Source organism: Tupaia chinensis, unplaced genomic scaffold (assembly GCF_000334495.1).
Source record: "Tupaia chinensis unplaced genomic scaffold, TupChi_1.0 Scaffold000671_2, whole genome shotgun sequence".
Lineage (NCBI taxonomy): Eukaryota > Metazoa > Chordata > Mammalia > Scandentia > Tupaiidae > Tupaia > Tupaia belangeri.
Window position 1 is genome coordinate 848,254 of NW_006160194.1, and position 15,571 is coordinate 863,824.

The window sequence follows — 15,571 nt, forward strand, 5'->3', positions numbered from 1 at the left end:
GGGGATGATTTCTTGCTTTCTGTCTCTCTGTCTGTCTGGCGAGCACATGCGCCCTATAGCAAAAAAAAACTCTAAAATAAATAAATAAATAAAATAAAAATAAATAGATAAATGAAGTTAAATAAAATAACTCCTAAGAAAAATCTGAGGGGGGACCAGCAGATGGCATCATAGTTATTTATGTTGCTGGACTCACATGTAGTTGACCGAGGTTTGAGTCCTGGACCCGGTGGCCTAAACTCATGCAGGGCACATGTGTGTGCATGTGACCAAAATCCCAAGAGGACAATGGGAGATGGAATTGTGGCTTGGCTACCCCCCCAAGGGGGGGGTGATTTCCTGCTTTATGTCTCTTTGTCTTTCCAGTGAGCACATGTGCCTGATAGCAAAAGTCTCTTTAAAAAATTAAAAATTTGAAAATTTGAACTTGGAAGCTTGTGTTATTTGGGGAAAAAAACAAAAACAAAACGAAGTTTCTAGCTAGCAACGAGGTAAAAGAAGGCCCAGAAGTCCTCTAAGGAAGCCCTCAATTCTCTTCTGAGATGTAGGGTTGGGACTACACGCTCTCGAGCCGTCCAGATCTGAGTCTCACTCTAAGGTAGAAGGGCAAACCGGTGGCACGCTGGCCAGACGCGACATCTGAACGTGCTCTTTGCTCAGCACACAGTTTTCATTTCTGCTTTCTAGATTGGATGGGAATGCCTTTCAGTCGGGCTGCCCGGTTTACCAGAGCCTCTGCCCCCCCTCATTGCCTCCTCACAGCCTGCTCCACTCTTTGCTGTCACCAACCTGGCCCTGAAGGATTTGGGTTTCTGATGCCTACTTTACGGGGCTGAGGGGTTTCCAACATTGCACTTACGTCCTTTGGACAGGTGACGTCAATCTAGCTTTGGTTTCTACTGTGTTGCTGAGTAAATTCCATGGCTTTAAAATGGGGGGTAAATCTTGGTGGTTCTGTGGTAACACAAATGCTGATGCCACAAGGGAAGGTCCTGCATTCGCATCCCAAGATCTCTCTGTGCAAGCCAGGCATACGAGTGCCTGTGATCCTGGCCGGCTGAGGCTGGGGTGGATTATGGCATGAAGACCCTGTTGGGGATGCCCGTCTCTCTCTCTCTCTCTCTTGGGAGAAATAAATAAACAAAAAAGGGTGGTAAGCTGGCCTTGTGTGCCAGTGGTTAAAGGAGGGAGCTGGATCCCACGTGACTGACCATGGTTCAAACCCCAGCCCCGTCAGAGTGAAAAACACACCAAGTGCATGTGTGTGCATCCCCAACTCCCAACAGAATGGAGCAGTGGGGGAGAAGGGCTGCGGCGTCACCATGGCCCGTTGGGGGGCGCTCTCCTCCTCTCCCTTATCTCTGTTTCTTTCTTAGGCGAGCACATGAACCATCTGACAACTTAAAGGTAACTGGAGGGAGGTAGCCCTGTAGATTACCATTTCCATTCCAGGATAGTAATAGACTACATTCTAACATTACCTGTCATGTAGTAAATCAGAGTTAAAATTCTTCTTTTTTAAGAGATTTTTGCTATGGGGTGTGTACACTCACCAGACAGAGACAGAAAGTAAGAAACCACACCCCAGGCCGATGGTCATGCCACCATCCCTTCCCTTCCAGTCTCCTCTCAGGATTTTGGGCATGCATGCGCATGTGCTTGATGTGAATTTTAAGCCACTGAGTCCAGGACTTGAACAGTGGTCGACTATGTGGGGGTCCAGTGATGTAACCATTAGGCCATCTGCTGGTCCCAGGAAGCTAAATTTATTTCTATTTGCCAAGGAACTTTTGAATTTAAAAAATATTAAAAATACAAATTTCAGGGGCCAGCAGATGGCATGGTGGCTAAGGCGCTGGAATCCCACATGGCCAACATTTCCAGTCCTGAACCTGGAGGCTTGCTTCCTCATTTACTCTTGCTCTGTCTCTCTGATGAGTGTGTATGCCCTTTAGCAAACTGTAAAATAGTAATAATAACATTAAGTAAAATAAATAATTATTTAAGAAAATTAAAATTTCAGGGACCAGCAGATGGTGTAATGGCTACATTGCTGGACTCCCACGTAGCTGACCGCGGTTCAAGTCCTGGACCCAGTGGCTTAAACTCACGCCAGGTGTGTGTGCACATGCGTGCCCTCTCCTGAGAGGAGAATGGAGAAGGGGTTGTGGTGTGGCCATCGCCCCCAGGGGGGTGATTTCTCATTTCTGTCTTTTATCTCTCTCTGTCTTTCTGATGAGTGCACACACCCTACAGCAAAAACCCCTCCCCCTAAAAATAAAATGTCATATAAACATACAGGAGATTATTAGTCAACTTTATGATGTATATATGTACTTAAGGAATGTGAGCGTATATATATATCCACCATCACGTATATATTTGGGTATATAGCACTCACTTAGGCTATTATTGTAGGGTTATGTTTTCTTTGTTTAAAATCATTATTTCATTCTTCTTATTATTCTTTAATATACTATGTATATGTGCTCATCAGAAAGAGAGAGAGGATCTCAACCACCGTAGCCCTTCCCCCCAGACTTCGTCCTCCTGCTCCCCGGTATAGGCAGGAGCCAGGACAAGCCCACCAGCAGCCGTCTGTATTTGAGTTACGAGCAGCTAGCATGCCACGTAGTTTCCGTTTGTTGACAAAAATTTTTTTCTTCTTTTTTTTTTTTTTTAAGAGGTTTTTGCTATAGGGCATGTGTGCTCGCCAGAAAGAGAGAGACGGAAAGTGAGAAATTACCCCCCGGGGGGATGGCCATGCCACAATCCCTTCTCCTCCATTCTCCTCTCGGGATCTTGGGCACACACGCACATATGCCCAGAGTGAGTTTAAGCCACCGGGTCCGGGACTCAAAGCACGGTCGACTACATAAGCCGTTACATCAACCACTGGTCCCTTTCCTTCTCTTTTTCTTATTGTTTTTGTCTTTTTTTTTTTTTTTCCTATTCCTTTTCCTTTTCTTTTTTACCTTTCTCACTTTTCTGCTCAGAACTCCAAACACTGGTTTTCCAGACAGGCCTAGGTGCTCAGTAGCCAAATATCTGAATACTTTTAGGGTCAGATTAATCCTCAATTTTCATTGTCTCTGCTGTGCAAAGGGAGAACAGTACTATTTACAAACTGCAGGTCACCTCCTTCTGCATTCCTCTGATTGCTCAGATTTAACTAAAAAAAATAGGAAAAAACATATAATCCATCAGATGACCAGAAACCACCACAGAGGCACAAGAAATATGAGAAACCAAGAAAATATCTCTCCTCTAATGGAAAAGAATAACTCCTCTTCCTCCACAAAGAATACAAGGAAACCCATGGAAAAATAAGGTAAAGAATTTTAAGTATTCATAGTGACAAAGCTAACAGAGATGCAAGAGAATAGAGACAACAGACTCCAGAAGATGCAGGAGAAAAGAGTTCCAGGAGGTGAGGAAGTTCTTGCACGATCTGAAAGAGGAGATACAATCATAAAAAGGAATCAAAAGGTATTGTTAGCAATGATGGCTGTAGGGGCCGGCAGGTGGCGTGGTGGTTAAGAGTGCTGGACTCCCATATGGCTGATTGCAGTTCGTGTCCCAGACCCGTCAGCTTGCTTTCTCACTTTCCCTCTCTCTCTGTGTATCTCTCTCTAGTCAAATTAAAATAAATGAATGAATGAATTTAAGAAGAAGATGAAGGCTGTAATACAGGAAATCAAAACTTCCCTTGAAAATATCAAAAGTGGATTAGATCATGCAGAAGATCAAATCTCTGTAGAAGACAGAACTCTGACTTAGAGAAGTTCATCAAAAAGACTGAGAAAATACCCCCCCAAATGAGAATAACATACAAGTAACACTAGATGCCGTTAAACGTCCAGACATACAGATTATTGGTATCCCAGAAGTTGAAGAAACTAATCAGGGCATTGATAATCTACTCCATAGACTCCTACAAGAAAACTTTCCAAACCTAGAGAGGCACTCAAATATCCAGACCCAAGAAATACAAAGGACCCCACACAGAATCAACCCGAGAAGATCTTCCCCAAGGCACATCATAGCCAGACTGACCAGAACCACAGAGACAGATACTAAAACTGGCAAGAGAGAAACGTCAAGTTACTCTCAAAGGATATCCCATCAGGCTAACGTCAGACCTCTCACCAGAAACAATGCAAGCAAGGAAAGAATGGGAAAATATATTCAAAGTGTTAAGTGAAAAACAATTTCAACCAAGAATACTGTACCCAGCAAGATTATCTCTCATATGGGAAAAAAAGACAAAAACATTCTCAAAAACAAAACCTGTAAGAATTTACCAACACCAGACCAGCTCTCCAAGAAGTGCTGAAGGGAGTGCTATACCAGGAAAAATAGTCGGACATACAGAAATAAGAGCAACAGAAAACCAGGATCAGCAGGTGGTGTGGTGTTTAAGGAGCTGGACACTCCCACACAGTTGACCAGGGTTTGAGTCCTGGATCTGGTGGCTTGCTTTCTCACTTCCTCTCTCTCTCACCCTCTGTCTCTCTCTGGTCAAATTAAAAAAATCAATGAATAAATGTAATAAAATAAATCTTTTTTTTAATTAAAAAAAAAAAGTAACAGAAAACCAAGAGAACGGCCAGCCTAACGGTAGGGACAAGTCTGGAGTTGAATGTTAACTTCCAGAGTTTAAATGGCAAGATCAGACCACAGTAACACTGCAAGTTCAATAGAAGAGAGATTAACTATGTGAGTCTGAACTGGTGAACTAGAATATTTTTACTTTAGACTAAAACATTACTGATTTTCGGGACTAGCAGTTAGCGTAATGGCTATGTCGCTGGACTCCCACGTAGTCGACCACATTTCAAGTCCCGGACCCAGTGGCTTAAACTTGCACCAGGTACATGTACATGCGTGCCCAAGATCCCGAGAGGAAAATGGAAGAGAAGGGAATGCAACGTGGCCATCCCCCCAGGGGGTGATTTCTCGCTTTCTGTCTCTCTCTGTCGTTCTAGTGAGCGCATGCACCCTATAGCAAAAACCTCTCAAAAAAAAAAATTACTGATTTTCTTTGATGCTTTGATTTCCATATTTAAGGATTTTTGTCTTCTCTACGTATTACTTTAACTGAATCCTAATTTTTTCCTGGCTTTAAGTTTTAAGCAAATTTCTCTTAATATTTTTTTATTTTGATCTATTAAAACTAAAACTTTTTTTTAAATTAAAAAATACATTAAAAATATCTATTAATACCTTTTTAAAAAAGAGAAAGAGAGAGAGAATGTGAGAAAGCATGCTACCAAGATCAGGACTCAAACCACAGTCACCAATGTAGGAGTCCAGTGTCTTAACCAACATCCATCTGCTGGACCCAGGTTATTTTTTTTTTATGTAAAAAAATACATATGCAGTAAACTATACACACACACACATATGTGTGTATAAGGATACATATGCATGTATGTGTATACACACAATCGAATTCGCATTGTAACCATGTTTAAGTACAGCTGATGGCACTAGGCGCATTCTCACTGTGCAGCGGCCACCAGCATCCATCCCCAAAACTGCTTTCCTCCTGTAAAACTGAAACTCGGACACATTCAGCTGCTCACTTACCTCCTGGCTCCTGGCACCCCTTCCACTTCCTGTCCTGATGTTTGCCTACTCTGTTACCCCGTTAGGTGGGATCATAGAGGACCTGCCCTTGTGAGCAGCCTATTTTCTTAGCATAATGGATGCACCTTGAAGACAGCATGCTAAGGGAAATAAGCCAGTCATGGCTTTAAACTCTGGCTGACTTAAGGTAGCAAAGGTATGTACTAAAAATAGCCATGAACTTTGTAAATGTCTAGCAAGAGATCATGGGTTGTGAGTGACCTAGCCTGAAAGGCTTCCTTCTGCATGAAGCTGCCAGGTATACAAGCAGCCTTTCTGAGCTAAACTAAGAAAGGAGCTGCACGTGGGCTCTGGCACAGCACGCTCAGAGCAGCCAGCTTCGCTTACAGTATAACTGCAGGGGGTGTCACCCTGGGTGCTGAGTGGGGGGGGCTCACCACCGAGAAAATGAAACTCTCTCACCTAATTTAAAGAAAGTAAGAATGAATCCATTGCAACAGCCCCTTCTGGTACTAACCGTATTTTCTTAGATAAATCAGTACTGCCACAAAGTAAAGGTTATTTAGAGCTTTTTTTTTTTTTTTTTTTTTTTTTTGGGGGGGTTTTTACTTTTTTTTTTTTTTTTTTTGGAGAGGTTTTCACTATAGGGTACATGCGCTCGCCAGAGAGAGAGAGACATAGAGACAGAAAGCGAGAAATCACCCCCCAGGGGGGATGGTCACGCCGCAATCTCTTCTCCTCCATTCTCCTCTCGGGATCTTGGGCACGCACGCATATGCACCCGGCGTGAGTTTTAAGCCACCAGTCCAGGACGCAAACCACGGTTGACTACCTGGGAGTCCAGTGACATAGCCATTATGCTAACTGCTGGTTCCCTAGAGCATGTTTTTATGGTTTCTGGACAGTTCTTTTTTTTTTTTTTTTTTGCTATAGGGCACTTGCGCTCGCCGGACAGACAGAGAGAGACAGAGAGACAGAAAGCGAGAAATCACCCCCCAGGGGGATGGCTACACCACAATCCCTTCTCCTCTCGGGATCTGGGGCATGCAAGCACATGTGCCCGGAGTGAGTTTAAGCCACTGGGTCCAGGACTCGAACCGCGGTTGACTACGTGGGAGTCCAGCGACATAGCCATTACGCTAACTGCTGGTCCCTCTGGGCAATTCTTCCATCTACTAGTGAACATGACAGAGGCACAGGAAATTGACCCAAATATGTACATAATCTTGTTTAAATGAAAATTTAGAAATATCCCAATCCGTCTAGGTCAAGAACACAAGCAGATAGTTTTATACCTGAAGCCCAGCAATCACTCTGGGAAGCTGGCAGAGCTGCAAGGAAGGCCTGTTCTACTACATGGGACACTCACAAATGAGAGAACTCCATGAAAGTTAGTTCCACATTGTCTGTATCTCAAGGGAGGAGTTTGATGGGAATGAAAATGCAGTCGCTGAGCTTCAGCCCCAAACGTGGCACACGCGGTTCAACTCCTATGGACCCAGCCACCTGCCCGCATTCACGTCCGGCTCTGCCCCCCAACGACCTTGGCCGAGCTGTGTCACCCTCTGTGCCTCAGTCTCCTCGTCTGCAGAGTGGAGTCACAGAACCACCCATCTCACTGAGCGATCCCCAAATGCAAGCTACCGCTGGGGCACCAGTGGCATTTTAGGGATCTTGTCTCCCAAAAGATGTTGAGCAAAGGCCATGTTTTAAATTTTGGATTATTTGGGTTTCTAAAAAAAATGACTGTTATTGGGGCCAACAGGGGGTGTGGTGGTTAGGGGGTGCTGGATTCCACATGGCCAACACTGCATTTTTTTTTTTTTTGAGAGGTTTTTGCTATAGGGCGCATGTGCTTGCCAGAAAGACAGAGAGAGACAGAGAGACAGAAAGCGAGAAATCGCCCCCCGGGGGGATGGCCACGCCGCAATCCCTTCTCCTCCATTCTCCTCGCGGGATCTTGGGCACACATGCACACGCTCCTGGCATGAATTTAAGCCGCCAGGTCTGGGACTCAAACCACTGTCGACATGGGAGTCCAGCAACATAGCCATTAGGCCAACTGCTGGTTTCCAACTCCGTGGTTTGAGTCTCAGATCTGACAGCTTAAAAAACACACCCAGTATGTTTGTGAGCATGCCCGAAATCCTTAGAGGAGAATGGAAAAGAGATTATGAATGGCCATCCCTCCTGCGGGAGAAGTCCTCACTTTCCCTCTCTCTGTCTCTGTCTCTCTCCAGTGAGTGTACATGCCCTATGGCAAAAATATAAAAAGGGAAATATAGATAAAAAGAATGACTTTGTCTCCCAAAAGGATACGTTGGCGTGCTAACCCTGGGTACCTGTAAATGAGAGCTGGTAATTAAGATGAAGTTCTACTGGAGCAGGGCAGTGGCTGGGTCTTCAGAAGACACCATGTGAAAACAGATACAAAGGAAGAAACCAGATGGGGACAGAGGCAGAGACCAGAACTTTACGGTGGTAAGCCGAGGAGCACCAGGTATGACCCATTACTACCAGAAGGTAGGAGAAAGAGCGTGGTCCTGTCCACACCTGGATTTTCCACTTCTGGCCTCTGCAATGTGAGAAAATACATTCCTTTTGTTTTAAGTCAGGAGTTTGTGGCACATTGTTACAACAGTCATAGAAAATGAGTACGACGTCTTAGATGTTTAACTGCTCCAGGTAAGCATAGGAGAGCGTGAGATATCGGCTGAATGAAATACGAATGAACAGACAAGAGAAGAGCAACAGAGTGAGGCAAGCAACATGCATGAGTGCTGGGGCAGGTGCCGACGCAAATACACACCTGGGTGGAGGGGACTGTGGCAGGTGCACCTGCACGGAGGGGCTGTGCCAGGCACCCCTGGATGGAAGGCCATGCCAGGCACACCTGCAGAGAGGACGGCTGTGGCAGGTGCTCCGGAACAGTGGGTTTCCTCATGTGAGAGATGAGGGGGACGACAGATATACCTGCTACCTCCAAGGTATGAGGACATCAATGGGGGTGACAGAGCCCGGTGAGCCCTGTGAGGTCCTGGGCACTTCTCTCCTAACAGGTGCATGCCAGTTGCATCACTCCGCCATGACACTGGGAGCTACTTCCATGAAACTCACTGGGGCAGATTCTGTTGTCCTTATTTTTTTAAAAAAGTATTATTGTGGGATCGCCAGTTAGCGTAATGGCTATGTCGCTGGACTCCCACATAGTTGACCACAGTTCGAGCCCAGACCCGGTGGCTTGAACTCACGCCGGGTGGGTGTGTGTGTGTGCCCAAGATCCCAAGAGGAGAACGGAGGAGAAGGGATTGCGGCGTGGCCATCCCTTCTGGGGGGGTGATTTCTCGCTTTCTGTCTCTCTGTCTCTGTCTGTCTGTCTGGAGAGCGCACGCGCCCTATAGCAAAAACCTCTCCAAAAAAAAGAAAAGAGAGAAATCACCCCCCAGGGGGGATGGTCACGCCGCAATCCCTTCTCCTCCATTCTCCTCTTGGGATCTTGGGCACGCACGCACACCCGGTGTGAGTTTTAAGCCAACAGGTGCAGGATGCGAACTGTGGTCAACTACGTGGGAGTCCAGCGACATAGCCATTACATTAACTGCTGGTCCCTCATTCATTTAATTTGACCAGAAAGGGTCAGAGGAGAGAGAGAGATAAAAAAAAGGGGAAGTGAGAAAGCAAGCGGCCAGGTCTGAGTCAAACCTTGATCGGCCATGTGGAAGTTCAGTGCCCTTAACCACCACGCCACCTGCTGGCCCCACGTCCTTATTCTGACTCTCAGTCTGCCTGAATGAGGGGAGATCTGAGTGAAAGCTGCCGAGACTGTGCTGAGGGGAAGAGGGTACCCGCGCTCCAAGTGACAGGTCTCGGGCTTTGAAGCTAAGTGCACACCTGGGACCAGCAAGACCTGTGTCTCTTAGGAATCAGTGAGAAACCAAACTTCTCAGTCCCACCTGAGGAACAAACACTGTGAGGAGAGTCACGTGCCAGAGAGAGCCATGTGCGGTCACCAGAGAAAGACAGAGAGCAAGAAAGCACCCCCATGCTACAAGCCCTTCTCCTCTCCTCCCTCCTCTTGGGGGTTGTGGGCACATGCACTGCAGGTACCTGATGTGTCTCTTGAGCCACAGCGTCTAGGACTCAAACTGCATGGTCAGCCATATTGGGTCAGGCTGCCCTCACCACCAGGGACCACAGAGCCAGCCCTACAGTCAGTTTTATTTTCATTTGTTTTCGGTTTTTGCCATAGCACACATGCATATCACATCTCTCTCCAGAGACAGCAGAGAGAGGGAAAGTGAGAAAACACTCCCTGGTGTTGGTCATGCTGCAATTCTTTCTCCTCCACCTCCTCTTGGGATTTTGGGGGCACACACCCAGTGTGGTTCTCAAGCTGCTGGAGTCTGGGCCTCAGACTATGGTTGGCCACGTGGGAATCCAGCGCTTTAAGTGCCACACCACCTGCTGCCCCTCCCACCATGTTTTAATACACTCTGCAGAGTTCCAATGCTCTCATTTGAAATCATATGCCATAGAGAAAACGGGTCATGTACAGTTAAGTAGGATGAGCTTCCTTTAAAGAAATAGAGTCCTAGGGGATCAGCAGTTGGCATAATGGCTATGTCACTGGACTCCCCTGTAGTCGACCACGGTTCGAGTCCCGGACCTGGTGGCTTAAACTCATGCCGGGCACGTGTGCGTGCCTGACGAGAATGGAGAACAAGAAGATCCCAAGAGGAGAATGGAGAAGGGATTGTGGCATGGCCATTCCCCCTGGGGGGATGATTTCTCACTTTCTGTCTTTCTGGTGAGTGCATGCCCTATAGCAAAAACCTCTCCAAGAAAAAAAAAAAGAGTCCTGGGCTGGCCAGTAGTCTAGATCCCAAATAGTAACTGCAGTTCAAATCTCAGCCCTCACGGCTTGAAAGACACACTAGACACACATACATGTGTGCCCCGTATCCCAGCAGAACAATGAAGCACCATTCCCCATGGAGGATGCTTTCTCTGTCTCTGGTGAGCACATGAACCCTCTGGCAATTAAAAAAAGAAAAAGCCCTTTCTGTGTGTCTTTGAAATATTCAATAAAATTTACATGTATACCAGGCCATTCAAAAAAATAGGGTCAGCGGTGAGGGATGGTGGGATGGTGGGATGGTGGGATGGTGGAATGGTGGTTAAGGTACCCGGCAGACTACGTGGTTGGAGTCATGGACCCAGGGGCTTGAAAACATACTAGGCACGTGTGCGTGTGTGCTCAGAGTCCCAAGAAGAGAATGTAGAAGGGACCGTGCTGTGGTCATCCCCTCTGGGGGATGCTTTCTCACTTTCCCTCTCTGTCTCTTTCCAAGGAGCACACATCTTGTAGCAAATTAAAACAAACAAAAGCCAAGAATATAGCCACAGATATTTGTACTCAAAAAATGATCTAATGATACCCCTACCCAAAGAGCCCAGCGACAGCAGTGAGAACTACCAAGGTGCAGTCCCCAGTAGCATGGACCGGGCAGGGGCAGGGCTAACCCACTGGCACGTGGGCCTTCCCATGGCGGACAAGGAAAAGGATGACTGTATGGTAGGAGGGCGAGTGAGGATGCTGCTTCCTGGAGTCTGAGACTGGCTGCCAGCAATCAGAGCAGGGATGCCAGCGCTCCTGCAGGAGACCCAGAGCAGACCACGGCTTTGCCCTGCCAGCACGTCACTCCACGTGAATTCCCACAGTGACAGGTTGTGCATGAGCACACGCCCTCCCTGCTGCCACTACAACCACACACTGGCTACACAACTTCCTTCCCTGCAAAGAGCTTCAGTGTGCAAGAAGCAACCAGAAAGGTGTACTGGCCTGTTCGGGGCCTTGTGTGTGGCTGCAATGTGACTGAGTCAGAACCAACACAAGGGCCACGCCTGCTCTCCAATGTACCACCCCGCTCCGCCAACTGCTGCACACATGCGGGGCACAGGAAGGCATTGCCGCACACGCGCGGGGCACAGAAGGCACTGCTGTACACGTGGGGCACAGGAAGGCACTGGTGCGCACACGCAGGGCACAGGAAGGCACTGGTACGTACGCGGGGCACAGAAGGCACTGCTGCACGTGTGAGGGGCACAGGAAGGCAGGGTCCCTCCACCTTGCACTTTCCTCATTCTTCCTGGAATGGCACAAGACTCTGGTCAGGGCGGTAGTGCTGTCCTTGGGAGGAGGAAGAGAGAGTGTCCATCTCCAGAGATGTCACCTGGACTCCCTTTCCTCAGGGACTTTTGGTTCTCCTATCTCTGTCCCCTTCAGAACAGAAGGCCCTATTCCCTGGCCAAAGTTCAGATTCCTTTTTCCTCCTGAGGCCCAGTCCCCTGCCCTCCGCTGTTCGGCCTACCCAGGAAGACGGATGAGAAGACAGGCAACCACAGCCAGGTGTTGGGGGTGCGAGAAGGGGCAGCAGGTGGGGTGGGTGGGCAGTCACAAAGGCGGGGAGGCCTCCTGTCCAGGTTGGAGAGCTCAGGGGGGAGGCCAAGCTTCCGTGCGGCATCTGCCAAGCAGACAGGAGCAGCCACTTGTTTACAAAGGACTTCCTGGCAGGGCCTGTGCTGGGGCTGGCTGTCGCCTCCCACCTAGCACAGAAATGTTTCCTACGCAGATGCATAGATCCCCAGGTTTCGCACAGCAGCCCTCAAGTCAGCCAACTCTGGGCTCACCAGATAACTGGTTCCCTTCCAGCAGCTTCGAATCCCGGCTTGACGGAGAGCGTGTGACAGGTTGGTACTAACAGAAAAACGTGTGCCCGGTAGCTGGCCCTCAGCAGGGGAGACAGGAACTTAGGTAACAGTGCACATGTAAGCTGAGAGATGTCACAGAGGCCAGCTGGCCAACCAGACGGCCCCTCAGGGGGTAATACCTTAGGCCCCTTTGGAGCCCATAGCTCTGAAGCAGAAGGGTCTCAGAACACAGAGGAGTTGCTCTTTTTTAGGGCCCTCAGTTCTGCTAAGCAGACTCACAAACACCAGTGTTCAAACGAGCGGGAGGCAAATTTCCTAACTTACCTTTCAGCAGCTATTTGGTTGTCCTATCAGGGCATGCGCTGAAATGCATAACTCAAGTACTCATTCCACAAGCATTTCATAAGCTCCAAGTGCACTTAATGTATTGTGAGCACCTGTTTGTGGAAAATATTGCAGCCAAATGAGGCGGAGACATGGAAACGGAAGGCAGAATTATGCAATGAGCTTGGCGTCAGACAAGCTGGAGTTCAAACGTTGTCCACCACTTATTACGCAGGTGACCCCAGGGAAAATGGCTTAGCCTTCCTGAGTCTTTTTCCTTTCCTGTGAAATGGGCATGACATCCCCTCACATGACTGTTAAAGAATTAAGTGGGATTACACGTGTAAACTGCCTAGTTTTATGTTTATATTTATCTGAAGAGGCTCTATGATACAATGATTAAAGGTACAGGCTTTGCTATCTGCCAGATCTGCTTTAAATTCTAGCTCGCCACTTAGTAGCAATGCAACCTTGGGAAAGTTGCTTCATTTTTTTCCACTAAGCCTAGGTTTAATCATTTGTAAAATGGAATAAAAATTCCCCAGCAGGTCTAAGAAGTATTAGGATTAGCAAACTTCCAGGATAGGATAAGCACTTAACAAATGTTATGATTAAGTTGTTCATAATTATATACGAATGAGTGGTACCCATATTAAACATTAAACATATTAAACATTAAAAAGTTAAAATTAGTAGCATACTTTTTTTGAGAAAGAGATTTTTGCTATAGGATGCATGCACTCGCCAGAGAGACAGAGAGAAGCTCTGAAAGTGAGAAATCAAGCCCCCAGGGGGGATAGCCACACTGTGACCCTTTCTCTTTCATTCTTCTCTTAGGATTTGGGGCATGCATGCACGTGTACCCAGTGTGCATTTTAGGTCACCAGGTCTGAGATTCGAACCGCGGTTGACTACTTGGGAGTTTAGTGATGTAACCATTATGTCATCTGCTGGTCCCAATAGTATGCACTTAAAAAAAAATGTTTTTTTAAGAGTTTTTCTATAGGGTAGATGCACTCACTGGACAGACAGAGACAGAAAGCAAGAAAACACCCCCCAGAGGGTTGCCACATCGCAATCCCTCCATTCTCCTCCCGGGATCTTGGGCAGCACACACACACCCCTGGTCTGAGTTTCAAGCCCCTGGGTCAGGGACTAACTTCAGTCCACCATGTGGGAGTCATGCTGGTCTTTTATTAAGTAACTTTTCTGAAGAGACATCTCTTACCTCAGACTAGCTGCATGCTCATATTTTCCAACCAAATTCAAAAAATAATGTCCTCAGTCTGGCCAACATATGGTGAGGTTAAGGTGCTGGATCCCACATGATTGACCTGCAATTCAAATCCTGAACCTGGAGGCTTGAAAAACACAGCTGGCAAGTGTACATGCATGACCAAAATCCCAAGACGAGAAGAGAAGAGAAGGGACTGTAGCATGGCCACCCCCCTCGGGGGTAATTTCTCACTTTATCTCTGTCTTGAGCATACATCCTACAGCAAAAATTAAAAATAATAATGTCCTCTACGCGCAACCAGGCAAAAACTCAACTATTTCAATACTGCTAAGTCATGCCCGGCAGTGACAGCGTCTATGCATTTGGTCTGACAGTTACACACTGAGTGACTATAACCAATGCCTCAGTCGTGGAGGACATACCATTCTCTGTCCTGCATAGTGTCTTATTCTTCCCATTGACAGTCAACTTTTAAATGGTTTGTAAAACCTATAAATCATGGAAGAGTAATCTAGGATTTGGTAAAAATCAACCAAACTTTCAACCCTTTCTTGCAAATTTCAGCTGGCCTAACACAGCAGTGCTGTCTTGTGCACCCACTGATGCCTGGAATTTGGCCCTGACCCTGACGTCTGCTTAGAGACCCCAGGTGAGCCGGTTGGAACCAATAGCTCTCCTTCCTTCAGTCAAATGCATCCTCAAACTTCAGGGTGGAATCTGCGCTTTAAGCTTCAACTGAAATACAAAGTTTAAGTTTCTGAAAGAAGGGAATTTTGAACAGAATTAAAACAGGCGAGACTCTTTCCAAATGGGAATCAGAGGAGTACGTTATGGGCTACAGCTTGCCGTCTTGGACTTCAGCTCCGGGTGACGCCGGCTGAGCAGCCAACACCCGGAGGGAACTTTCCAAGCCGTAGCAATCAGACCGGGGTCTCACAAGATAAGCAGGCTCTCGAGAGTTGCAAACTACTTGGGCGTTTCCCTTTGGGGAACCGGGAGACAGTCGGGGCGCAAGCCGGCGGGGCGGACCTCGAACGCCAGAAGATAGTGGCTGGGCCAGCTTTGTCGGTGGCCACGACCACCACAGATGTTTCAGCCTGGTGCGGACAAAATGCTGCACCTGGGGTGAAAGGCACTGGCTTAGGGGGTGTGGAAGAAATCGCTTCTTCCATGCCCCGACCACGAGCGTTCCCGGGGACCGGAGACAAGCTCTCGCGCGAGGGTGCGCCCACCGGGAGAGGCGTGGACGGCAGCCCAGGAGCAGCACTGCGCGCGACGGCGCCCGCGCGGCCGGTAGGTATCACCATGCCGCAGACCGTAGCAGGAACAGCAGCATAGGGACGCTAACCGCCATCTTTCCCAGCGGCCAAACCGACAAAGCACTGCCCCGCGCCCCGACTGAGCCGCCCCGCTCTCGCGATACCCGAGACTCACGCCGCGAAGGCCTCCGGGAACAGGCGGGGGGAAGGGAAGGAAGCCAGCCCCGGCCGGAGGCGGGCTGAAGCCGCGAGTGGATCCTCTGGAAGCAGAAGGGGCGAGGCACGGGACGACTGACGCGGCAAACGGACCAATGACGTGCGAGTTAGGGCGGGCCTCCGGCCAATGGGCAGTGCGGCTTGGCGCTGGGGGCGGGCACTGAGGCCGAGGGTAGCTTGAGCGCGGCGGCGGCGTTGTTCAGTCAGAGCGAGAACATTCCAGAGGTGAGTG

General features: G+C 48.0%; 1 long non-coding RNA gene across 1 annotated transcript; it reads right to left on the minus strand.

Moving 5' to 3' along the window:
* Positions 1-10,936: 10,936 nt before the first annotated feature.
* On the minus strand, positions 10,937-13,977 carry LOC114009962 (uncharacterized). The gene is made up of 3 exons (XR_003551357.1): positions 13,856-13,977; positions 12,628-12,740; positions 10,937-12,116 (listed from the first exon to the last, which is right to left on the minus strand). It is a non-coding gene; the product is annotated as an uncharacterized LOC114009962 (long non-coding RNA).
* Positions 13,978-15,571: the final 1,594 nt, after the last annotated feature.